Source organism: Anser brachyrhynchus, assembly GCF_964034855.1.
Source record: "Anser brachyrhynchus genome assembly, chromosome: 4".
Taxonomy (NCBI): domain Eukaryota; kingdom Metazoa; phylum Chordata; class Aves; order Anseriformes; family Anatidae; genus Anser; species Anser brachyrhynchus.
The window spans coordinates 3,647,392-3,672,515 of record NC_137698.1 but is presented as its reverse complement, the minus strand read 5'-3'; the positions used below and the strand labels follow the sequence as shown (position 1 = coordinate 3,672,515).

The window sequence follows — 25,124 nt, the reverse complement described above, 5'->3', positions numbered from 1 at the left end:
TTTCTTTTATAAAAATCATTTTATAATCCTGAAAGCTGTAACAATGGGCAGAGTAGAAGGCATCTTATCATACTCGTTGACCTATGCAATATGGACTCTGTAAAGGCTATGTCTGTATATATCTAGGTGTATGTATATATGTATATGCATGAATTACCTCTTTCATCTCACCTAAAGAAAGAAAAGATGATTCTGACCAAAATGGGCTGGAAACTTTGGGATCCGTGGTGGGCTGAGCTTGGCTGGCTGCCAGATGCCCACCCAGCCGCTCTCATTCTGTCTCCTCAACAGGGCAGGGGCAGAAAATGAGGTGGAAAAGCTCGTGGATCAAAATAAAGACCGTGGATCAAAATAAAGACAGGGAGGTCACCAGTTAGCATCGTGGGCAAAACAGACTCAGCCTGGGGAAAATCGTTTTAATTTGTTGCCCATTAAAATAGAGTTGGGCAGTGAGAAACAAAGCTGAAGCAAGATCTTTCCCCCACCTCCCCTCTGGATGGGAGCCGCCCGTTCAGCTGCTGCAGCTAAGCAGCAAGCTTCCCCACGTGCATCGGCCTCAGCTAGAGGTGGTTGCAGAAACACCTGCTAGCCTGGCTTTGGTAAATCCAATGTGGTTTTGTGTAATCTCACTGCATGGCATTTGTAAACATCTTTGTTGTGGTGGAAAAAGTACAAAATATAGTCACCTTCTGCCATGGGCCCATTCACCCCAGTGGCTCAGGTCCTCTGATTTTGCTTGACTCGCCGTGAGCCATGCACAACGTGTACAGGGTCCAGCAAGTAATCTGTCTTCAGGACTTTACCACTCACATAATCACGGTGTCTCCTGGCCAGGTTCAGCAAAGCACATAAGTATATGTTTAATTTTAAGCACATGTTTAAGTCCTATTAGTATTAATGGGAGTAAAACGAGGGCTTATATTTAGGTATATGCTTAAAAATGATTTATTGAGGAGAGATAAAATTAAGCCCATGCTTAAGAGCTTTGCTCATTCAGACTGGAATATTTACATTTGCTCCAAACACATGTTCAAGTCATTAGGACTTGTGATATATACTTGTGATTTGCTACTTCTTGTTGTCTTGCAGTTGGCTCTGGAGAGACCAAAGTACACAAAAGTGATACTTTATGGCCGTGTTCTATTTAAAGATAGTCCATTAAAAAGAAAAAAAAAAAAAGGAAAAAAAGGAAAGAAAAAGAGTGGTTTCTTCTACCTCAACCTCGATAAAAGGGTTGTAGTTTCATTCCTCTGTCTCTTTAAATCTGGGCATTTGGGCCAGGTCTGCAGCTGTGCCATGGAGATCAGGGTGCTGAGCTCTTCCTCCAGGGACCGCTCTATTGCTAGTGCTGTCTTCGAGCTTGCAGGTACTGGTTTTAAGCTTTCGTAGCTTGATTTATTTATTTTTCCTGCTGTTGTTGCTGCAATTGGGTGCACAGAAATGCCAGTGAAAAGCCATACCCATGGATGCATGTGTGGGAAAGCTGCGGCACATGGTTGCCTAATGGGAAACAGCCCCGTTGGCTCTGCTGGGTTGCGGGGCACTTACCGGAGGAGGTAAATACGGGGGAAATTAAGGATAGGGTTTTATGCTTGCTTGTTGGGAGAGCTGGAGTTTCTTAACATGTTTTGACTAGTTGGAGAGAAGGGTTTATTGCAGTCTTCAGAGGGGTGTTGTGTTGGTGGTGTCTCGTATGACTTCTCTGCTGCTAGTTCACGATCTTATCAAAAACTTGAGCCGCTTTGTGTGTTTTCTCAGCAAAAGCCTAGCTCTTGGAGGCAAGTGACAAGAGCTGACTCACAGTTTTCATTGTGTAAAAAGGCATGTGCGAGAGCTTAGCTGTTTAGAAAAAAAAAAGTTTTAACATGTGACTTAATGAAACTTCTCAAAACTAGGCTTACAAAAGGTGCTGTAAAAGAGTTTTGCTCCTACCTTGTGCTTCCTTTAAAGGTTTCTTTCATGATCTGAGGTTTCTGCCCATGATTTACCCTGAATGTTTGGGGTTTGGCAGTACCCTTGCTGCATAGGACCGAAGACATTTGATATACTATTTGCTTCTGTTGATTCCGAGGAGTTTTAAATATATGTTTAATTTAATGGGGCAAAGCAGCGATTGGCTTTCTGGAAGGCTTCCATAGCAAACTGTGCCTCTGAATGTGCACATGTGCCCCCGAAACATACTTACAGAGCCCTGATCTGTGAGCATAATGTATGCGGGAGCACCAAGCTGCCAGAAGAGCAGGCATTCATGAGCATTACCATAAACTATATTTGCATATCAATCATTCATACTTGAAAGCAGGGGTTAGTAACCCTTTCCTTTTGAGCTGGCGTGTTCCACTGTGCGTTCTGCCCTTGTGGTTTTGAACTGGAGGAAAGCGTGCTTACTTGATCAACCACAAAACAGTAGTTCTCCTTTAATCGGGATATGTAACTCTGCTACAGCTAAACAAGTGAAAAAAATATTGAAATAAAGACCCCGTGCTGCCACATGAGGCTGTCTTTTATTAACAAGGAAAATGTGCTCTTCCAAGACATGAGCTAGTTAACATGTACGTGGGGCCACCTCATATCAGGTGTGTTGGTCCAGCAGGTGCCGAAGGTCTGAGCTAATTGCTTGGAGGCCTCAGCACCCTGCAGAGCTGATGAACGTGCACACATGTGCCTCCTTTTGTCTAACAAAGCAGCTTTGGCAAAGAGAGCATTGCTTTACTTGTACACCAGACTTATTTTGCTTGTGGTGTCTGTTTATAAGAGCTTTGCAAGGCTTTGCAGGCCTGTCAGAGTGACCTACCTTTGCTCAGGAAATACAAAGCTACTGAAACAGAGGATACCATAAACAAAGGTCATCATGTAGGGTTGAAGGTAGCATAAAGGCTTATGATCCAGGTGGATGCCATGTGCTCTAAACCCTGTTAAGCTCTGTGCCACCTTAGGCAAGCATCCTGACCTCTGCTTGCCTCGGTCACCGTGCAGTAAAGCAAGGCCTCTTTGAGGACCCGATGTTGTACCTTAGCTGAGCTTTCCTGGTACAAAAAACAAATTCTGAAGCTCTTCCGCAACACTTGCAGAACTAACTGAACAACGTTGAGGCTTAGCTTGTGCGTCTGTTATTTTGGAAGTTTTTCTCCTCCATGCAAGGCAAAAGAACAGGGTCACTGAATGAAAATCAGCAGGAAGAACCTCTCCGTGGGTACAAAAGAGGAAAGCTGGAGAAGGCCTGAGTTAGAGTGCTGGTCAACAACTTCCCAAATGTAGAGGATGAGTACCTCTCTTTAGTAATGAAAATCTCAGAATCAAAGAGAAGAATCCAACACAACCCCATAGTGAGCTGCTCTGATTTGATTTTTAGTGAGCAAGCCGCCTGGGTTATGCTCACATACCATTTTATTTTATTTATTTTATTTTTAAACTTAGCTTGTGGGCACGAATAGTTGCATAAACAGGAAGCCCTGTGTGTCTCTTGGAGGCAGGCCCCAGGAAGGGCATTTTTAAGTTTCTTGCAAGAGCCCAATAGCATCAGCTTAGAATTTCCTTTAAGACTTGGAGCTGAAATTGTTCGTGTGTGTGTTTCTAAAATAAAGAATGGGATTAAAGAAAAAAAAAATTAATCTGGTTTCACAAATGTCATCACCATCACAGCTTGAATGCGGTTAGCTAAGCATAGGCACAGATGTTATCATCTCTCAGTATGCTCTTGCCACTGGGAGCAATGAATTGTGTTGTAAGTCTAGGACCTTGTGACTTTATTTAAAAAAAAAAAATTAAAAAATTGCTTACCAAACAGTTCTGCAAATAGCCTTCAGTGCTGGGCACACCCCATCAAGAATGTTTGTTGCAGCTGTGAAATGTGCAGCAACTAGACTTAAATTTCTCAACTCGGCTTGACATCAGCAGCTTCTGTGTTGCTGGGATGTGTGTGGGGTGTCTTTCCCAATAAAACACTGCACCGCTCTGATCTTTCTTTTGGCTTCGGTGTATTTTAAAGTTTTGAAACACGCTCAGAATTAGGTTTTTCTGTCCTTCCTTTATCATGGAAGTACAGCTGAAAAGATTGGTCATTAGTAACCAAGTTCAGCAATGAGCACTGGAATTAGTATTGTCTGTAGTAATGTAACTAAAGTAATACAGCGCTTTAAGGGAAGACATGTAAAGGTGAAAAGGCTCTGTCCCAAAATTATAAATAAACAAAAACCTCTACAAAAATATGCCAACCCCCTGCAGCCACCCTTCCCAAGAAAAACTCAAGGCTCTTATAATCCAGCTCATAGGGAAGGGCTTGTTTAACTTTCATCTATTTAATTTCACAGCTTGCAGATTAGTTAAGCGTCTTAATTTGGCACCTGCGTTCTCATTTAAGGGCCATGAATGCCCTGCAGCTGGCCAGGCTAGCTCTGCAACTGTAGGACCACCAGGTCCGTGAATGGTACCTCAAAACCCGGTCCACCTCTTGAGGCACATTGCCTTTGGTGATGTTCCATGGCATTCATCACTGGACGGCCCTGAAGTGGTGGTGGTATGTAGGGCAGGTCTGTAAGGGCATGGAGCTAGGAATCATCATTTAAACTGACTTTGAAGTACGGAAGCAGGAGAAAAAAACCCACCTAGCTCTCCTGACCTACGCTGTTAAATGTTTTTGTCAAGAACAACTCAGTTATGCCGTGTAAAATCAACTGCCTGTCTCTTTAAATATATCACTACAGAAACACTTTCTATAGCTGTAGAATTATAGAGCTAAGGATATAATTTTTTACTACTGTATATGCCTGTGCCTATAGATATATGAATATACCTGGACGTAAATGTATGCTTTTGCTATCTTTATTGTTATACAGCATGAATATTTTCTGCCTGAAGATCCCTGTTATTTTTATTAATCCCTGATGATGAAGGAAAGTACATATTTTAAGCACCTTTTCTTTGTAAGACAGGAAATTGTATTTGCTTTTGTTCATTGCTAGCACCAATCTATTCCGACAGATCTGTGACACAGATAAGAAGCAGAAGTGTCTCGAGTACTGACTTCTACATTTATTTTCTCAAAGCAGAGGGCAAAGAAGCTAAACATTTAAAATGCATGGATTCCCCTGAAAGCTTTAAACCTATTAGGGCAGATGCACAGCAACTTTGCACACAGATTGCCCCCAAAGTAAGTCTTGATTTCAGGACTAAGCCAAACTGGCATGCAAGAGCTGTTGCTGTTGATCTTTTATACTAATTTTGGATTAATTGTGATCTTCAGCACTGCGTAAACATGCTAACCTAGTACTTCAGCTTCACCACAGCTAAACATTAATCCTTCTTAATGCTCTAAGTCAACTTTTAGTCCTTAGCAGAATTTACCTTAATCTCTGGCTAGGAAGCTAACTGATTTACAAAACATAATCCAAGAGCTCCAGAATCTTAAGGAAAATGTGCAGAGAAGCAATTCACCTATGCAGAATAATGTGTTTGTCTGGTATCCTTCCTAAGATGCTACTGGAATTGATTCATCAAAAATATTGAGACCTGTGGTATAAAGGCTTCTTGCTCTTGTTAAATGATGAAATGCATAGGTACATTCAGTCCCCCATGTTATTTTTCTTACCTTTCTGATCTCTTTTAGCTGCGTTTTTTATGGCTATAGAAAATGAACAAATATAGGCTTATTAATTTGGTGAAGCGTTTTAAGACATTTTTATAGTTGTAAATATGCAACCTTGATACTGATAACCAAGTCTGTGGTGCTGAAATATTTGAATGTTACTATTGGCCAGCAGTTTTGTTGTTCCCTCTGTTTCTTATCAAACCCAATACAATTTAAGACAGCCATAGCTGTTATTCCCTAGGACTGAGGTAACAAAGCCATGTGAGTGGCTGGGAAAGAGAACTGTTGAAGACAGAGGAAAGATGATACATCTTTACCTCAGTTTTGTGTAGTACTTCGGTGAAGCTCTAAAAATCGGTAACGCCCAAGAGTCCCTCGGCTGTATTTTGGAGGATGGTAGGTTTTATATTTTGCTTTGGTGCGTGGGAGAAGCCTTTGATAGCGGGGGAAGCCAGCTGATGGCGGGGAGTATCAGAGGAAACCATGGGATAAGGGGGGGATGTTCCCCAACAGAACTGGGAGAACTGCTGGGAATGGACCCGACAGCCATCACCCAAAACGTCAAGAATCGGGAAAATCAAGTATGTGGAGTTGCATGTGATGAATCTGGAAGAACTTGGCTTGGTTTTCATCAACCTCTTACACAGTCTTATGTGGGGGTTCAAAAGCTTGGCCAACTTGAAGTCCTGTCAACTTAATAAAGATCAGAGTTGCCTTCAGTACTCTTCGCGAGTCTCTGGCATGTGAGTATCTGGAAGCTGCTTGGTTCCCTTCCACAGTGCTCTCACCCTTTGGGTTCCTCTCTCTCTCCTCTTTTTTTATTCCTCTTGTATACTCATTACATTTAATCATCTGTGTCCCCACCCCTCCTACCCCCAGGATAATTTCCTATTTTTTACTCCTAGCTTGATTATTTTATCTACGTCACAAGTATGAGCTTTTGCTACGAAAAATGCAGGCTCTCTGCAGAGAAGGTGGGGAGAGAAGGCCTAGTGATGGCCAACACTTCACCCCCACCTAGCAAAACATTTCCAGAATAAGTGGGACATATTCATGCTTTGGGAAATATCTCCCTGAACCTGACAGAGAAAACTTTGCTGTGCATTATTTTGTTGGTCCTCCACAGCTTTAGTTCTTCATCAGATTTCGGTCCCCTGACTCACAGTAAAAGAAGCCAGATATCACTGAGACTCTCCCAAAATTTTCTGTTTCTATAGCAAGTTTCGGAGCAGTTTTTGAGGTATGGAGACCTGAGTAAGACTTGTGTCCAGGGTGACATGGATGAGGGGCTTCTGATTGTTCCTCAGCCTGGTGGAGGAGTGCGTTGAGGGGTTTAAGCAGCCTGAAGGTCGCTCTGCCATGTGCCAGCTCAGAGGTGTCCCCAAGGGGACAAGCCACCAGGCAAGGCCGCTCCTGCTCCACCTGCCCTGCCTGGGGGCTGTCAGAAGGTGTTGTCAGAGCGTCACCAGCTGTCAGGAGGGTGCCGGGCTGGCAGACCCCAGCAACAGGGCCTGTACCAGCAGCTGCTGCGCTCGTGCCAGTGAGCAGCGGGAAGGGTGCCGGCCTTCAGAGCTGCCCTTCGGGGTTCAGGTTACCGAACTGGGCTGGCAACGGCCCGCACCTATATTTAGGCCTGGAATCTGTACCAGTGCATTAGAAAGCTTGTGTACGTGCCATCCTCAGGTAACCTTGCTGGCCATTGCCCTGAGAAAGCCTCCTGAGTGCTTCTTAGGATCCAGCAGCTTCCCTCCCGCATGGTGGGGAGCCCGCACGGTGGTGGTTCACCTCCTCGTGCTCTGAAATGGCTCCTTCTGCACAAAGCTACCCAAAATGGGGGAGAAAAGTGCTCGTGTGGGGCCCTCCCACACCTCACCCTTTCCAGCTCTGAGTGAGAAACCAAGTGGCTCCCATGGCCCCTTGGCGTCCCCAGCCCATGTTTGGTCCAGAAGGTGGTGGCCACTGGCTCATAGGTCCCACAGGAGTGAGGGCATGGAAGGAAATGGCAAAGAGCTGCCATTTTCTGCCCTTGCATCCACAGAGGCGCCTCATGGGGATTGTGATTTGAGCAGATGCAAAACTTCAGACCGTTTTATTTGGATTGCTTTGTGATAGATTTTAGTGTTCTGATGTTTTACGGGTGTATCGCTTTCTGGTCTCCTTATTGATTGACTTTCCAGGAAGGCTAGGGAGCAGGATTTTCTGCAATGGGCTGATGTGAGTATTTGAAAAACATGCATGTTTTCTCCACTGCAGCATCTGAGGCTTTTTTTACAGTCACCTTTTTGCTTGGGTTTACCCAGTTCTCTTATTTCCTAAAACACTGGAAAGGAAAGTGCTGTAATATTAGGGAAATTGTTTCAAAGCTGAGCACAAATGGACTCTGATTCTTCTAACTATGTCCGGTTGTCTTAAAACAGTGTGAAATCCATGCTGATCATTCACAATCCTGTTTTTACCAATGCTCTAAGTTTTCAAACAAAGGAAACCAGATGGTTAAAGTCCATGCTTTGATAAGTCGCTTTCCTAATATTTTGGGCTCTTACCCAAAATATTATGACTTTGACATAAAATTGGCAGGAGAGTAATCCATTTCCAAAGTGGTGTCTTGAATTCATTCACTTTTTCAAAATGGATTTCTGCCTTACATTTGTCTGTTCATGCTCACAACGATTTTAAAATAGCAATAATAATCTGATTTTGTTACTTTGGTATTTTTTTTCACTTTTCATAAACAGTGCTGAACAGTTTACTGTTAAACTGAGCAAGTTTTTTTTTTTTATCTGCAGGACAGATATTTGTATGGGAGGTAACTGGTCTTAAAATGCATTGTTTTAGATAATGAAGCTGTAGATGATGGTTTTCAAAATGATATGATTTATGGATTATTTAGGGGATTTTTTTTTTCTTTGTGTTGTTAAACATGGAACTTCTTGCACTCCTGATGGAATTGCTTGGCATGGGTTGTACAGCACAGACTGCTGCATGCACTCATCCTAAACTATTGCGATAGATTTTGGAAAAACTATATTCAGTCTTTTGAAGGGAGGTGAGATGTCTTAAATTGCAGATGACCAGGGTCAGATGTTCAGATAGCCAAATCCTTTCCTTGCTGAATCTAGACTTGGAAGACTTTGAGTGAAGCCAGTTGGGGAGAAAATGATTCCCTATGGTCCTGGGAACATGAGATCCATGGGGAGAGGTGCAAGGTAGGCCTGGGAAACAGGTGCATTGAAAAAAAAAAAGGAGTCTGAGAGGAAACTTCATCCCTCTGTGTTTACAATTTCTGTCTGGAAAGTAATTTTGTCTTGTGAGTGGATTTAAGGAGAGTCTGGGAACCCAGGGTAGTCCGAAGCAACAGGGTTTTTTTGTTAACGACGGCCTGATTTATTCCTGGATATGTTATTTGTGTTTATATCTGACTGCTGAAATTCATTAATTGTATCACTTATTGCACTAATTTATGTTCTCCCAGGCCCAAGGAACCCACAGCATGTTAAATGCCCACATGGCTCCAATAATTGGGATGACTGAAGGGTTGTTTATTTTCCCCTCTTGGGTTTGTGTTGCAGTTGTCATGCTGTTTGCCAACGCTAACCAATTTCTGCACGCTGCTGCTCACACAGATGCAAAGTCCTTTGAAACTGGGGGGGGGGCAGAGGTGGCACTTAGGAGCTTACGGGCTCTGGTTTGAGAATTGGAGGCATCTTATGACTCCACAAACACTTTATTCTGAGGGAACAGAAAATCTCACTGCTGCAAAATAAGCCTTACGAGGCCAGCCTCACTCAGACTTCCTAGCAGGGATGCTGCTTGTCAATGAACTCGGTTTTCATTTGGTTCAGTTGGAGTTCCTCAGACTGAGAAGTGCCAAACGAGGGCCCACAGGCTTTACTTCTTCCACATTACATGGCCCTTGAGAGGAGGTGCAGAAATGGATCTGACTCCCGCCACCTCATAACCTTGGTAGCTGTAAATCCTGTCGTTATGTACTAGAAGCTTTATCAGAAAGAGTGTGGAGGCTCAGGTCCTTTTTATAGTTATTGAGGTGATATAATTAGCCATAATGATTTTTTTACTTTTATCTTTTTTTCCTTTTTGCTTTTAATTTTCCTTAGGACCACTGACCATCCTGCTGTACACTATGCTGTCTTTGGCATTTGTTAAGAAGACATTTTGGCCTTTCTGGTGTATTTTATTTTTAATAGCCACTTGCATGCAGTACAATGTAGAAAAAAAAGTCTATTCCCATGCCTTTGTTAAAATTTCTGTATGGTGTTTCTGTGGGACACTGAAAAGGCTTTAAAAAATCAGAGTGTAAGTGAATGCAGCGTAACATTCTGGTTATGCTTATGAATGGTTATTACCTGCATTATATTTTCTTCCTGAGTTTGTGCAGGTGAAAAATCTTGTCTCTGACTAAATGCAATTAATAATCAGAGCTTGAAGCATGCTTGTGACATAAATCTTGATCATAGTGTCACTTCAGAACTGGAAGTTGCCAAAAAAATAACCCCCTTACTTGTATCTAAATGCTGTACGATATGTAACCCACATGGAACAGTTGCTTAAGGGGAAGAAAGAAAAATATCTGTAACTCTTTGATAGGCAGCCATATTTGATGCTGCATAACCCACCTTGGCATGACCATGTTGATGTGCACATCAACATTTCTGAGGAACTTTCAGGGAAGATGTAAATGCCGATGTTGTGTGTCCACAAGTCTTAATGTCGTCTTCCAAAGTCCTTGTGTGTTGATAATGTATTGCTAAATGACACTTATTTAAAGGTATTTTGTCGTATTTGTAGTGCTGGTGGCTTTCAGATTCTGTTTTAAATTGCGAACTCTTATTTTTACCTCTTAAGAATATGTTTGACTTGAAGGGGATCATGAAAATGTCATGTATACAAATAGTGATCTTTCTCCTATGTAACAGATGCTCTAACACAATTGATGCAAAAAATGCAAAGGTATTTTACTCCTTAAGAAAAAGAAAACATCCATGAAAACAATGTAATGTTTGTATTTAAGGGTTATGTTGCCTTAGCCATGCAATCTTAGTCTTTGCTTCTGTGGTAGTACTTGTCTTCTCATCCCCCAAACCCTTTATGATGACATGTCAAGGTACAATGTAAAGCATTTGGTATTTTTTAACGTAAAAGGTAATAGCAAGGTCAGCCAACCTCTGAATGATTTCATTTGAAGGAAACTTCATTATGAAACTTTTCTAACTGCAGGTATTTGTGAAAATGTGTCATCCCATTCTTGGCGTGTTGCAGAGCATGAAGGCATGCTTCAGGGGTTGGGCTTCTTCAAGCAAGAGGCAAAACTGGAGAGATTAATATCGCTGAGATAACTGTGGCACCTGTGCTGATAGCTGAACAGCTCCCAGCAAGGCTTATTTGTAGGGGTGGTGATGCCGCAGACTTCCAGGAAGGCCAAGTAGAAAGAAACAAAACCTCCAAAATAATGCGTACGTGAGAGGAACAGGCTGTGTGCGTGGTGCTAGATCCCACCATCGCTAGGCGCAGCAGAGGGACCGCTTTTGTTCAAAAAGGTATTTGGTTTGTGCAGGTACCAAACGTACTTCTACTGGTGTTTAAGTAATTGGGAATACTATTTCAAATTTGCTTAAGTAAAAATAACTTGAATAAACTGTGTAGCATGTAGTTTGTAATGTTTAATTTTACATATACACAGTAATGGATAAAAATATATGTATGCACAAGCAATTTGCTATGATTATCTGACAAGCTGAGGCATGATACAACACTTAATAATGGCTAGTAAACCTTTAAATGATGTCAGTGTATTACAGAGCTCTTTTCATGATATTATCAGCAGTCATTAAAGTTATTTATTGCTGTCATCATGCATTTCTGTTACCCATAGCAACTTGGCAGAAAAGATATTGCTAGCACAGCCGATGATAGATTCAGTTTCAGGTTTGGGATATGACAATCCGAACATCTTAATGGTATTTTTATGCTTACTGGCAAACCGTGCTTCTTTGGTCATGCTGTATTTCCAATAATACCTAAATAATGCGTTTATGCATCTTCCACACTGTATGCAAACAGCATCTTCCCTTTCATAAAGAAAAACTCATCTGCGTGTCTTGGGGTGCTCTGAGGTGGGAAAGCAGGACTGTTCCTGTTTTGGGGATCTGGGATGCTGAGGCACGAGGTGGTGTTGGCGTGTCGAGCAGCCTGGGGAGAGGCAGCATCTCTGGAGAGCAGCGCTGGCTTGGCTGTGCTGCAGCACATGTGTGCCCGCTGTCCTGGCTGCAAGCCGTGTGCCTGCCTGTCCTTCACTCTCCTGTTCACTGAAAACTCACAGCATAAGGCAGCTAAGATGCTTTGTAGGCAGCACTATGTATTTGTCCAGAAAAATCTTTTGAGCAAAGGGAGAAAATGGAGATGTTTAGAACTGCTTTTTCCTCGAGTGTTTTGTTTGGGCTCCATGGCTAAACACAACGAATCTTGGTTTCTGTGCAGGGTTTAGCTGTTCTTCCACTATTGGACTTCATCTCAGGGCTTTTTTGAAACTTTGGTATTTAATATTAAATCCCTGATTATAAAGGCTTAAAACAAACAAACAAAAAAGAGGGAAATGCACACATGCACAATTTAATTTAGGGATTTCAAAAGGAGGTATTTATACCCTGCACATGTGTTGATGGATGCTTTTCTTTTTTTTTAATTTTAGTTCTCTCTCTGCTGAGATTAGTGTACAGCTTTTATAGTTTGTTATTTTTGGATGCGCTGCTGAGAGACACTGGTGTCTAAATTTATTCCCTCTGATAAACTTATTTTTCTTCCACGCTGAATACGAGGAGGGAACGGCTTTCTATTTAGCAGCCTTGTGTATGCATATGACCCAGTATAGTTGTGGGATTGACATATTTGCAGAATTTGGTTCCTGTGTCAGACGCGAGCTACGAAAAGCCCAAGCTCAAGTCTTCTATTTGGCATTTTCACCTGTAATTACGTATTGGAGGGGTTTAAACTTCTACGAGTTTCCCTCTTGTTGGGCTGATGCTGCAGGAGCGGGTGCAGGCGGGCCGTGCCTGAAGGCGGGCACCCTGGTGCATGGGCGCAGCCAGCACAGCAGAGCGTGGGTCCCCTCTGAATGCAGTTGCATGACCCCACCAAATCGTTTGGTTTGATTTGTACTGAACAAAAGTGTACTTTATGCTGGAACAACATGCTCATCTACTTAGAATAAATACAAATTATTCTGGCTTCTGAGTTTTGACATAGGTTTTTGAAGTTTTCTTAAAGTTATTATGATCAGATGAACTTAATTACAGAGTACTTTACATATACTCATCTGGTAAATGTCATACAACAGACAGTCAAAGGGAAGGTATGCAGGATTTTCGGACTCCCTCTCCTTCATGTTACGCTCTTTATGTTGCCACTGAGCTTTAGGCGTGCCTGTCTGAGCTGTTTCTTCTGCTGGAAAAAGAACAACTCCTCCACCTCCCTCATCCCCCCACCCCCAAAAAAATCCCCAAAGCAAAACTCTGATTGCTGCCTGTTCAGAGAGGAAATCTCGCCCGGTTTGCGAACAAACTGCCTGGAGAAATCCCTGCAGCGGTCAGACCCTCGCCTTTCCACTGCTTACTGCAGAGGTGTTGTGGGGGGGAAGATGCGGTGTGTGTTTTCCTGCCCCTCTTGGTACTGGGGGAAGAGAAAGGGGCCGGGCCAGGAGGTGTTTGAGAAAACAAATCCCATTGCAGAGAGCTCAGTGAGCGCCAGGTGAAAGTCTCCTCCACCTGGGCCACACCAGCAGTGCAGGGCTTCTTCCGAGGAAGCCGTTCAGTGCTACCCCACCTTCGTCTTTCCTCTTCTAACCATGCCACCGGCTCTCTAAACCTGGTGTTGCAGCTTCTCCAGGTCACGTAACCAGATTTTTCTGGGCTTTGCAAGAAATGCCATTTCAATGCGCTTTGCTGCTTCTGACCAGTGGAGAAGGGATCTTCCCAAGCAGCTTATGTAGATTGCGCTAGCGCGATTTCCAGTTGTACTGTATACATTAGCAGTGATAAGGGCATCGCCTAATCTCCAGGGTCATCTCTCCCTACTGTAGTAAAATAGTTTTAGCGTGCGTAAAGTAGCTTGAGTTGTTTCATACAAAGAGCGTCTGACAGTTGTGTAGGGGTGTGTAAATATGTAAAGACCTTAAATATTCATCTTCTTGAGGCATACACCTCTGCACACTAACTTGTTCATATTTCTCTTCCAAGTGCTGTTACACGAGGTAGTATAGCTTTTTCCTTTTGCAAATATCTGAGATAAATATTCTTGTTAACAGTGCAAAGTTTTAGTGTGCGTTTATGATGATATAATACATATTTTAATTGCCTCTGTATTTTTAGGTTTAGAGAAAAAAAAAAGTCTCATCTGGAGTACACTAAGCCGGTTTATTCCAGAGGAATATTCCAGCAAACAACTGCTAAATTGCAGCAGTTCATAGAAGTGTCAGCACTTGCAGAGTCAATTTGTTTTTCTTTAGAATGTTCTGCAACTGCGCCACTGCCGAATGCTTTCTCTTTGTGCTGCCTTTCATAGAAAAGTGTTTTCAGGTAGCAAGTATGTGATTTCCCTGGGCATGTTTGATCAGACCTTCCTTTTTTTTTTTTTTTTTTTTTTTGAAACTTTATTTTCAAGCATCCTGACTAAATTTTTGCCATCTAGTTAATAAGTAACAAGTGACTCTAATAACTCCGCTGTCATGCTTTTTATTTACAGTGTATGCAGAAATTAAGAGAGAGGAGGGGGAGACAAATCTGGAGTGAATTTCCATCACCCATAGTGGTTTTTGCTAAGAAAACAGTCTTTAAATGTAAACAACATCTGTATTTTTCATGTTGTCTTTCTAAATACTGGTTCTGTAAATAACTTGCCCCCACTGTAAGGCAACAGTTAGATGCCTTAATCTCTCAGTCATCCAGAGCTTTGTGCAGAATGCAGACTTCCAGCATATTTAAACATACATCTCCCAAACTTTTGATATCTTTTCCTCACGGCAGGATTTCAAAAGGTAGATGACTGTGAAATGCACTTTCATTCTGTGTTAGTGCTTTAACATTAGTCTGACTTTAATAGGCTGGGATGATTTCAGCTTATAAATCTTCAACTGGAGGATAAAGTTCAAGTAGATAAAATCAAACAGATGTTGGTGGGAGGATTTCTTCATGACCCATAAAAGTGCTATCATCAAAGCCTAGAATCATTTGTTTTGAATTATTACATTGTTATCAAAAGGACTGTAGCAGTCTGTTTGTTGAGAAATTGGATCTGTTTATCTGAAAACAGAACAAAGATGCCATGCTAAGACGTCCCTGGGAAAGTGTGGGTTAGCTGATGGCTGAAACGGTAGGGTAGCTGTGAGATGTTTTGATTGACAGCTGTCCAAATAACTGCCAGGCCTGGAAGCTTCTGCAAGTTGCTATATTATTGAAAATGGCATCCATTTAAATATTGAAGTGTTACTTGTTTAAAAAACAAATGTACTTTTCCTTTGTGTTGAGGAAATAAAAGATTTTTCAAAAGCATTTTTTCCCCCATTTTTGTTCTTTAACTTAGTGGAGATGCCAAGTTACCTTTCAGTAGTAATTTTAAGTCATGACCAAAAACTGTTTGAAGACTTTGTTGAAGTGAAACTTCATGCATTTACTTCAGCTCTGTGGTATCGTGCTACACAGAAACAAGTTGCACCTGCATAAGTGAAAAAGTGTTCTTTTTATTACTTACTGGAAAGCCTTTACTCTTTTACTCATAATTTATTTAGGAAAAAAAAAAAGGTATACAAGTGACATATATATGTGTTAGTGTGAATCTAAGCTCAGCACTCAGATTTAAGTGTATATCATGTAAAAGCATGAGAAAATCACCTTTAAAATCCTCCAGCTACCACAGGTGTTTATGTATCTGTGCATGCACACACAGCACGGCTTTGCAGCCAATGCAAGAGCCTTTCCTTTCCTTCAGAAAACCACTGACCATAAAACGAAATAGGCCAGGGAAGTGTTCTGCCTGTTTGAGAGCTCTGGGGGAGGACTTGAACCTTGCCCCAAAGCTCTCAAAAAGGATTGTGTCACCTGCACGGGACTATGAAGGTGTGCTTCTCTGTGCTGACTTGCTTTCCAGGGACACAGCCTCAGTGTGGAAAAACTTGATGTTGAGATAAGTTGCCCTAGAGGGGTGTTAAAGGTGAGCCCGACAGCAAGCACCGTGACCTGGATGGAGGAACCCTAAGTATGGGCTGGGGGCTGTGGAGCTATGCCTGTGCTTGTTTCTGCTGAGGGGAAGCCACGGGCTGCATGCCTTCATCATCTCTTGCCGGTGCTTTCAGGGTCTTCACGCTGTGCACTTGGCTGGTGCAAAGTGAGGTACCCCTTGGGCAGGGGTAGAACATGAGTAGGCATGGGGAAAAGTGTACAAAAATCCAACTTTTCCTAGGGGTCCACGTTCTTTGTTTCCAAGGATGGTCAAGGGAATGCTTCTCCGAAGTCAGCTGTCAACCAGGGGAATCTGACGTGGCACCACTTGGTCTTACTATAGTAAAATGCATTGGTTTCATTTCCTCTCAAATATCACTTCTCTTTATCCCTTTCAGTCATAATGGTGACTGTGTTAATGCTGCATCTGATAAAACCAATGGCGATGCATTTGCTGAGATGCTTGTGACCATGGCAGGTAGAGCAAAAATGCTCTCCTGAGTTAAAATCCCGTGTAGGAGGCTCAAGAAATACTGTACTGTAGCCTGTAAATGTCAACAAGATACTAGCCTGAGTTCATTGCAGATTATTTTAGAGTTTTCTTTTTTTTTTTTTTTCTTTTGGAATATCTGTTCTGCTGTGATCCTGAAGGCTTAATTCTAGATTTACAGCATCGTCTGCAGGCTTGCTGTGACAGAAATTTGCAGGCCTTGGCCCAATCCTGCAGCGGTTAGCAGGCTGCTGTGTCTGTGTAAAGTTTGCCAGACTTTAGAAACAGAATAAAAGAGTGCAATGGGACACTTGTGTACACTGTTGATTTGCTCTAAGTGTAGAAAGAAATAGTGAAATTTTAAAATATGAAGCTAAGGGGAGAACTATTTTCTCTGCTTTGAAGAAAAAAAAAAAAAAATGAAAGGCTTGCCTTGACCAGATGACACAGATATTTAAAATGCTCAGTCCTTATGGCCTGTTTAATTATTTTGATGAGTGCAAGCTATTTCTCTTTGATAGCCAGAGAATCCAGTGACAACAAAATCTGTGCTCAGAGTTGGTCTCTTCAAAAGCGGGTGTGTGAGGAGACGAGGCTGGGAGGACTTGCTGCTGCCTGGGGTGGGGAGATGATGTAGTGATGGGTGGAGAAGCATGCAGGGATCGGGGTGGGGAATGCAGGGCCCTGTAGCCAGCTGTCCTGTGGATTTGTTTGATGTAACCTTGAAAAGAGCTTGGAGGAGCATCTCTGGAGCTTTCTGGGTTCTGGAGCAGGACATGTAGCTTTTTCTTGCATGGGGGAACCAACAAGCAGTCTCATGGGCTACCGTGCCAATGGCAAACTTGCCTTAAGTACTTTAAGATCTATCACATTCTGGAAACACATAGTAGTGGAATATAAAATCAATTATTTCAAACTACTTTAATGCATTTTTTTCTCTGAGGCATTGAACTTGCTGATGGTGCATATGCTTTCGTGTTGAGTGAAGAGCTTTTCAGAGAAAAGCTAATGTATGAAGCAGAGATGAGCAGAAAATATTTATAACACCTAGTCTCATTGTGGTTCAAGATGCTTTCCTACTTGCATTGCCAAGTCTAGTAAATTACTACAGTTTAGAGAGACTATTCTTTCTTGGGGGGAGGAAGGTGTGGAACACGTAACTTTTGTTGGAAAGAAATCTTGAAAAAATATTTTCAACCAACGCAAAAACGCTGCATGTTGTGCAAATGGACCGGGGTCACTGTCACATTCATTCTGCCCCAAGAATGCTCAGCTTAGCCTCCAAGAACTTGGTCAGGTGAAATAGAGCTCTTCGGGTCTAACAGTAAGAAACTCACTGCAATATTGAATGGTCACATCAAACCAGGTATCCCATAAAAGATTTTGATTTTTTTTTTAATTTTTGTTTTATTTTTTATCATTTGGGAATGTAGAGACTTAATTTTACCTTTGTTTGCTTAGGAAATCAGTTGTTTTGGAGACTCACAGTTAGTGAAGAATGGTGGTTTCTTCACTTGCAATGTACTTGTGGTATAAGAGATCTGGAATGCAGTTCTGCCATGGGATTTATTTTTTTTTGTAAACTGAAGAGTTTCGTAAATCTAATCACCTACTCTTATTCCCTGAGGATCTGCCTCCTCAAGCTAAGAGGTGTTGTGCTTCAAATGCGATTAAAAAAAAAGGAAGAAACCTAGTGGCACTCTTTCCCAAACCCAGAAATAGCAACTGCAAAAAAAAAAAAATTGTTTATTTCACATCTTAGGATTTAGTATAAAATATCCTTGCTTTCCCAGACAGAGCGCAACTCTGTAATTGCTCACTGTGTGTGTGTGTTCACTTCCCCCATGTGGCTGTCAATATGTTCCTAGAGCTTTACAAAGCACTAAAGTTTTTTCGTTTATAAGTTGTCGTTCTGTTATACATGTATGATGTGTACCACCAACTGTACGGACTTCTTTCTGCGCTGTGGTGTTTTGCCACTTTCCCTAGTTTCACTGCTGTGAAGGATGGAGGGACAGCTGGAGAGACCACAAAAATTATACACAGCGTCTGTTTTGGCCATTCAAGTTTTCTACACATTGTGCTTGTTCAAAAGATCAGAGAGTGAAATCAAGGGAGCACATGCAGAAATGCAAAGCTCATAAAACTCCCCCAGCCCTCTAAGGCAGTGTGCCGTTCTTGCTTTCTGTTGAAAAGTGACTAACAATAGACGTCTTCTGTCTGGTGCATACATGGTATCAGTTGCTAACGGACAGCTGTGAGTAGCTCTAACTTGGAGTTAAATAATGAAAAGAGACACCCACCCTCAGTGAACATCAAACTGAGCAGCTTGCCCATTATGAGCTGCACTCCACACGTCTGGGTGTTATGATACAGGATTTTGGATTGCCGTATTGGTACCGTAGTCTCTCAGCGGGTTTCAAAGTTGAGTGAATTGTGAAGGCAAAAAGTTGATTAACGGTAAACTTTGGGTGCCAGAGGTGGCCAGGGTTCAGCTGCCACTTGTGACAAGCGTGATGAAATTTGAGAAAACTTACAGTTAGTTTCACACTAAGAAACTAAGCCTGTAAATGACCTTACAAGGGACAGAGTGGTCACAGGAATTTTTAGTTCCATTGTGAATCAGTCTCTTCTATGCCCCTCAATCTCTGGTCCTGAGAGGAGACTGATGGCTTTTCCATCCAAGTTTTTCGTATGTCCTGGGGCTGTAGGGGGTAGAGGGGCTACAAATGGGAGGGATAGCATGCATTGAATTCTCTTCTTGAGGAGTGTTTGCAAGGGTGAAGATGAACTGAGGGTCAGTTTTATCCCTTTTTCCCGAATATGAGGTGAACGTTAGTCAACTTTTGAGGATGTATAAAGTCAGAGATCAAGGAGCCTGGCTGTGGAAAGACAAGTCTCATCAAGAAATGGCAGGAACAGTTCAGAAGATTGTTCTTGTGCAGTTTTAGCAGACCTGCATGATAATCTTTAAATGAGGAATTAATTTGAGGAACTTCAGGGGTGGGAAAAAAAAAAAAGTAAAAAAAGATTCAAGATCTCAAAGGAGAAGGCTTTGTAAGGAGAAAGTGTATGTTAACTTTACTAAGTGCTAAGAAAGCATATGTTAACTTTACTAAGTGCTGTTAAAATGTGCAAAGTTAACGAACTGACTTGTATAAATGAAGAATGGAATGAGATCAGCCTCAGTGGAAAATTTTTCATGTGACTCCTAAAAAGCTTAGAAAGAAAATTATACCAAAAATAAAGGGGGAAGATGTACCAGGACATAAGAAATCAAGTTGCCCAGAGAGAAAGATTTTGCAGCCGTAAAGCATTAAGGCAATGTGGAAAAGCAAAAGTAAGTTGTTCTTTACCGCTTGAGCTATAACAGCAGAAAAAAAAAAAATCATAATCAAAAACTAACCTTGTTGGCAGGGAATCCCCAAGTAGGACTTTCTTAGCTTTATGTAAGAGAAGAAGATGGCAAGACAACAACTCAGATGACATGATACAGTGGCATGAACAAAATAATGCCTTGAAGATAAGTAAATGGCATCCAGAATGCTAAAGAAAGGTTTACATAGCTGGAGATTTTAGGTAATTACACAGAAAAGTCATTAAATCTGCAGCAACTGCTTTGTACAGTAGCCTCATAAATTAAATGAAACCATATTCAAAGTATACAATGCATTATAGCTTTGCTACTGAAACTTCTGAAAGAAAACAGAGATGTTTTTTTTGAAAGCCTGGGATGCTTCCAGATATCCTGCGCTTGGAAATAGAGAAAAATGATTCAGTCTATAAAGCATCTCTCATGGAAAGTAACTCCAAAATAACTGCGGCTGTGGAGGATACAACGAGACAGTGGCATTGCTTGAGTGGCAGTGCTACAAAGTTCTGTGCCTGTCCTCCTAGCCATGGGGAAGACATCTTACATTCGCGTAGGTCTGAGCAATTAAAATGAAGTGCTAGAGAGAGCCGCAACTAAATACCTATGCTTGACTAAATATTATCCAGCTTAGTTAAAAGAAAAAAAATCTCTGTACTCTGTGCCAAATGTTACTGGATAAAGAAAGTAGTTAGTAGATCGCGCTCTGGACACCGGCAGAGAGATGAATATTCTATGTGGGATGAAACCTTCAGCAAAAAGATCCTCTTGCCACCCACGAGGCCTGCAAATAGGAGACGTATGTAGCAGTGCCGAGGGCGATGACATCCTGATGTATAGGTACTGAGCCCGTACGATGGAAGCTGTGGCACATCATACTCACAGCCTCATCTGTCTGCTAGTAAAAGCCAGGGGAGTAAATCTAGAATTGAAGTAAAATGATGAAATTGTGACTGACGGCAGCTTCATGTGTGGAACAGTTCTGACCTCCTAAGAACTAAAATCTGACCTCCGAAAGGTAAAAGCAATACAGGAAAGCCTACTACTAAAGATATTAAATTGGTTCAGAGATTATTAGGGTTTATAAACTCGGAGAGAATTTTTTTTCTGATGGGTCTCAGATGTGTGTGAATTCCTGTGGCAACTGCTGGGCAGGGATGCGTGCTGGAAGTCAGTCCCTCAATACGACATGCTTCATCCTGAGGGCCAGAAGGCCGAGGACCACATACACTGTGCTTCCCAGTTCATCGTTCAGCTGACTCCCTTGGAAAATAGGAGGGTAACAAACACTTTTATAAGGTGTTTTTATCTTAATCCCTTGTCCAAATCTGACTATAAGAAATTACACCAGCAGTAGTAACAATTGCTCTGAAAGTTGCCTGCCCTTTGCAGTATGTGGAGGAGCTTTGCGCTTGATCTAGCAGCCTCACAGAGTGAGGGGACGGAGCGAGGGTCAGCCTTGATCTGTCTTGTTCCGTTATTGTGGACGCTCAGGTCTTGGTGAGTTATTGGAGCAGTGGTAAGCAGGAGTAAAACAGCTTCCAGGCACTGCTAGAGAAGGCAGCAACATTACAGTGGTTTTCTTGCCGCTGTCCCAGGCTGGGTTGGTGGGAGTGAAAAACCAAGGATATGGAACAAATGGCCCTGGTAGATCAAAAAAGCTATTCTTAGTTTAAAAAAATAAATACTGGAAGTGATGGCCTGTGGGCTGGAACACTGGATAAAGGGTTTGTTGGATCTTCTTTAAAAATAGTTCTCCAAACTGTTTGCATGCAACTATGCTTATCCATGAATTATGCCTACGAATTCTCATATTTGCTACTGGCAGTGCCCTGACAGGCTGTGATAGGGCTATCCTGCTTTAGTGGTTATTATTACTCCCCTGTCTTAAGGTTTTACTTTGTTTATTAATTATTGCTCTATTTATGAGCTCTTTATGCCTGATTTGCTCTATTTGGGCTTGCAGGCCCTTGTAGTGCTTGGCAGTGAGGCGCCCAGCTCTGAGGTGGCTCCTGTCCCCTGATGCCATGCTAGGCCTGAAGTAATGGCAGGCTGAGACAAGATGGCTGCCCTGCAGGCTACAATTAGGCTTTCAGGGTGGTGGAATGCTCCTCACTGCCTGTCTTGTTATGTTTCTGTGTCAAATGGGTCAAAGAAACACAATGGGGTTACTGCCCCCCCTTTTGGGGGGCGTTTGATTCTCTGGGCCACAGGGGTGGTGGTAGTGGCAGTGCAGCTGCCCAGCCAGGTCAGGCCGTGCAGGCCCTCTCCTTGGGCTTTTCCACCTCCACTTTTGTCACTGTCACCACTGTCAAAATTGGGTCCCCATAAGCTATCCACCACCCTTCAAACGTGGGATGTGTGATTACATTGTTTCTGTGGTAAATATTAAATCGCCAAGGTGGAGCAGCCCTCACATGAAGGGGATGGGCAGGGGTACTGCCGGCCCTTTCTCCAAAGAGCATACTTAGCCAAATATATATATTTATTACATATTCTTAGTGTTGTGCTGAAAAGCTGGATTGATTTTGGACTGCAGATCCAAGTCTGCATTTTTATCAAGTAAGGGGAAAAAGGTTTTCAGGAGGCTTGCGAGCACCTGGCTTGTCTTTTCTCCTCTGGCTCATGGCGAGGCTTGCTGTCTTTCTCTTGTTTCGTTTTAGTGCATTTTTTTGTTGTTATTTTTTTCTCCCTCCTCCTCCACACGTCATGAAATTTGCTGTAACTGCTTCATTAAGCTGCCGTGTGTCACGGTAGCAGCTCCGCGAGTTTAAATTGGCTATTTTTGTCTGCAAGCACGTGAAACTTGAGGACCAGAAGAACCAGCTCCACAGCTGTATTTCCATGTGCTGGATAGGGTCTGACATAAACAAAATGCTTTTCCTTTCGGGTGCTTGGCAGCTCTCGGCCAACCTGTCAGAGAAATGGTTATGACTGTTTCTCTGCTCTCAAACGAGGCTGCTGAAAACTTACAGCCTCTCTGGGAATTTCAGCTTCTTTCCACAAAACAGTAACAAAATCCGTTTTTATGTTATGTTTAATTGTAGACAATTTAGAGTGTTAAGAACTCTTCTGGCAGATTAAAAAGGCAGGGGAGTGGGTGGGGAATAACAACTGTACCCCTTCTTACTCAAACCTAATTTGCTCCTTTTGGCAATATTCACAACTTTTACGTAACCTGTGTGGCTGTTTTAAGAAGCCGCTCTCAGCAGATATTTGCCAAAAATTTTGGCCTTCAGTTTTTTTTTTTTTTCAGTTGCTTCCTTGGCTTAGTTTACTAAACAAACCATTTTTCCTAGATGATGTTAGTTTAGCATGAATTATTCATTTAAAAGTTTGATTTCTGCTATTTACTTTTTATTAGCTAATAACCTTTTTTCCTTTTTTTTTTTTTTACAATGCCTTTTAGTTGAATTGTAGCTGCATTGAATGTGACAGATATCTAAGGTAAAAAGCCCTAAGGTTAAAAAAAAATATATATATATATACATATAAATAAAATCAAATCATACTGGGGGAGGAATACATGCAACAACAGCATATCAGAAGTGGTTAAATGCACCAAAAATACACCAGTCCCGGTCATTTTTCTGCTCCCCTATTTTTTTCCTTTTTTTTTTTCAGTTATAAACATCACACTGTTAAACTTTTAAAATTTGTTTACTGTAAAGACTCTAAAATAAAAACAGGCATATTCACAAGGATATTCATGAACAGCAATGGATGTCACATGGCTCTTTTGTAGAATGTTTTCCTATGATAAGTTGATAATTTTGGATATTTATAGTTTTGAGGGTTTTTAATGACTACAAGCAGCTTTCACAACTATAGAACTGTTCGTCTAGACAGAAAGCAGAAATAGTACCATGTGTGAAGGGCAAACAGCAAATGTTTCTCAACAGGTGACAGACTAAAATGAGAGTGAAAAACGAAGAATAAATACATGTTAATTACAGCTGATTCCAAATAAATTCTTGCATGTTGTCACACTGAGGGAAAGAATGTCAGTGATATTCTTTATTGAATAAAATGCTCTCTGTGAATGTTTTTCCTGCCAATTCAATACAACCTACTTTTAATGAGTACTTTGGCATAAAATTTACTTTGTGCTACTGCTGAAGATAATAGCTCCCATTGAACTGAGTGTTTTGATACCAAGCTGGCAGTGGAAGTGGTAGCCTATTCTTTGAGTAATTGTTTTCCAGGGAAAATTGATCAATTCTGAAATTGATATGATTTGGCAACAGAGTAATACTGCTTTGAGTCTTATAATAAAAGTTATCTGCTGCAAGGATATACTCTGGGTGAGACTGGAGTGTCAAGGAGGCACTCAAGATAAAGGAGGAGTCAGGGTAATGGTAGATTTTGAACGAGGAGCTATACTTAAATTTAGGCTTTGCTGCTACTTTTTACTAATGGGCATAATTCTTTCCTGGCTTTCATCTGGGATTCCTTTTGTCAAACAATTATATGGAATTGTAAATGGCAACCAACCTATCTATCAGGTTCAAAAAAGGCTAGCAAGGCAAAAATAATTACATTAGTGATTCATCTTTAGAGATGTGTTTTCAGCTAAGGAAGTTATGGCATCAGCAGTTTGGAAGGAGGACTGTCAAATGCAGTTGTCATTAGTGCTTATGCTTAGGGTGTGAAACTGCTGTATTCTTGTTGTAAAACTGCAAATATGTGTGTTTACAGCTTTGGTATTCCTGCAGAGTCCCACCTCCTAGTGCAGCAGTGCCCAGCCAGTGTCTGGGGTTTTTGTGCACAAGGATGAAAATGCTTGATAATGGTTATTGAGTAGTAATTTAATAATGAGCTTGACTTGTTGTTATTTTTGCGCTCAGTTCTTATTATGAAGCATCGCTGACACTTTGCATTTCTTTCCAAATTAAGCACATGATCTGAACAAAAGCTTAAAATTTGAAGCAAAGTAGCAACTTACCAAGAAATATTTTAATAAAGTGTCCATCATACATGCAGATGAACTGGACAAACAAAATATTTTTACCTTTAAGATTTTGTTGCTTTAATTTGAATTAAAAAAGGACATCCAGCAACGAGAGTTGTGAGGCTTGCTCTAGCTGTTGCATTTCATTGTTGGTGCCTGTATTTATAGGAGTTCACATGCTTTTCCTTAACTGGACAAACTGACGTTCTTGCTTTTGAAAAATGCTTTCAGCAATGTTAAATTTTACTTTTTTTTTTTTAATTTTACTTTATCTGTTTACACAGATCATTGACTTAGTGAGATATTTTCTTCACTTCAGAATCCTGTTTAAATCCCAAATGATCATGTATATCAATTTTGATAATAGTCATTAGCCTCACGCTACTGTAGCATGCCAATTCTTATTAGCTTTCTGGAGACTGATTTCCTTGTCCTCAGGTGTGCTGGATGTATTTATAGCTGTGCCCAGTTTCTGGAAGTTCCCGTTTACTCTGGAGATA

The 25,124-nt window shown here is 41.6% G+C and overlaps 1 protein-coding gene across 3 annotated transcripts in view; it reads left to right on the top strand.

Moving 5' to 3' along the window:
- The window catches only part of LOC308194837 (uncharacterized protein), a 562,652-nt gene that overhangs the window by 106,061 nt on the left and 431,467 nt on the right, over positions 1-25,124 (top strand). Inside the window, exon 6 of one of the 3 annotated variants that reach the window (XR_013950909.1) lies at positions 10,823-11,590. The exons of 1 other annotated variant lie outside the window; for it this stretch is intronic. The gene's annotated coding sequence lies outside the window, so the exon portion shown is untranslated. Of the gene's footprint in view, positions 1-880; positions 1,367-10,822; positions 11,591-25,124 lie in introns of those variants that run through there. One more of the 3 variants, XR_013950908.1, reaches the window with a different exon arrangement.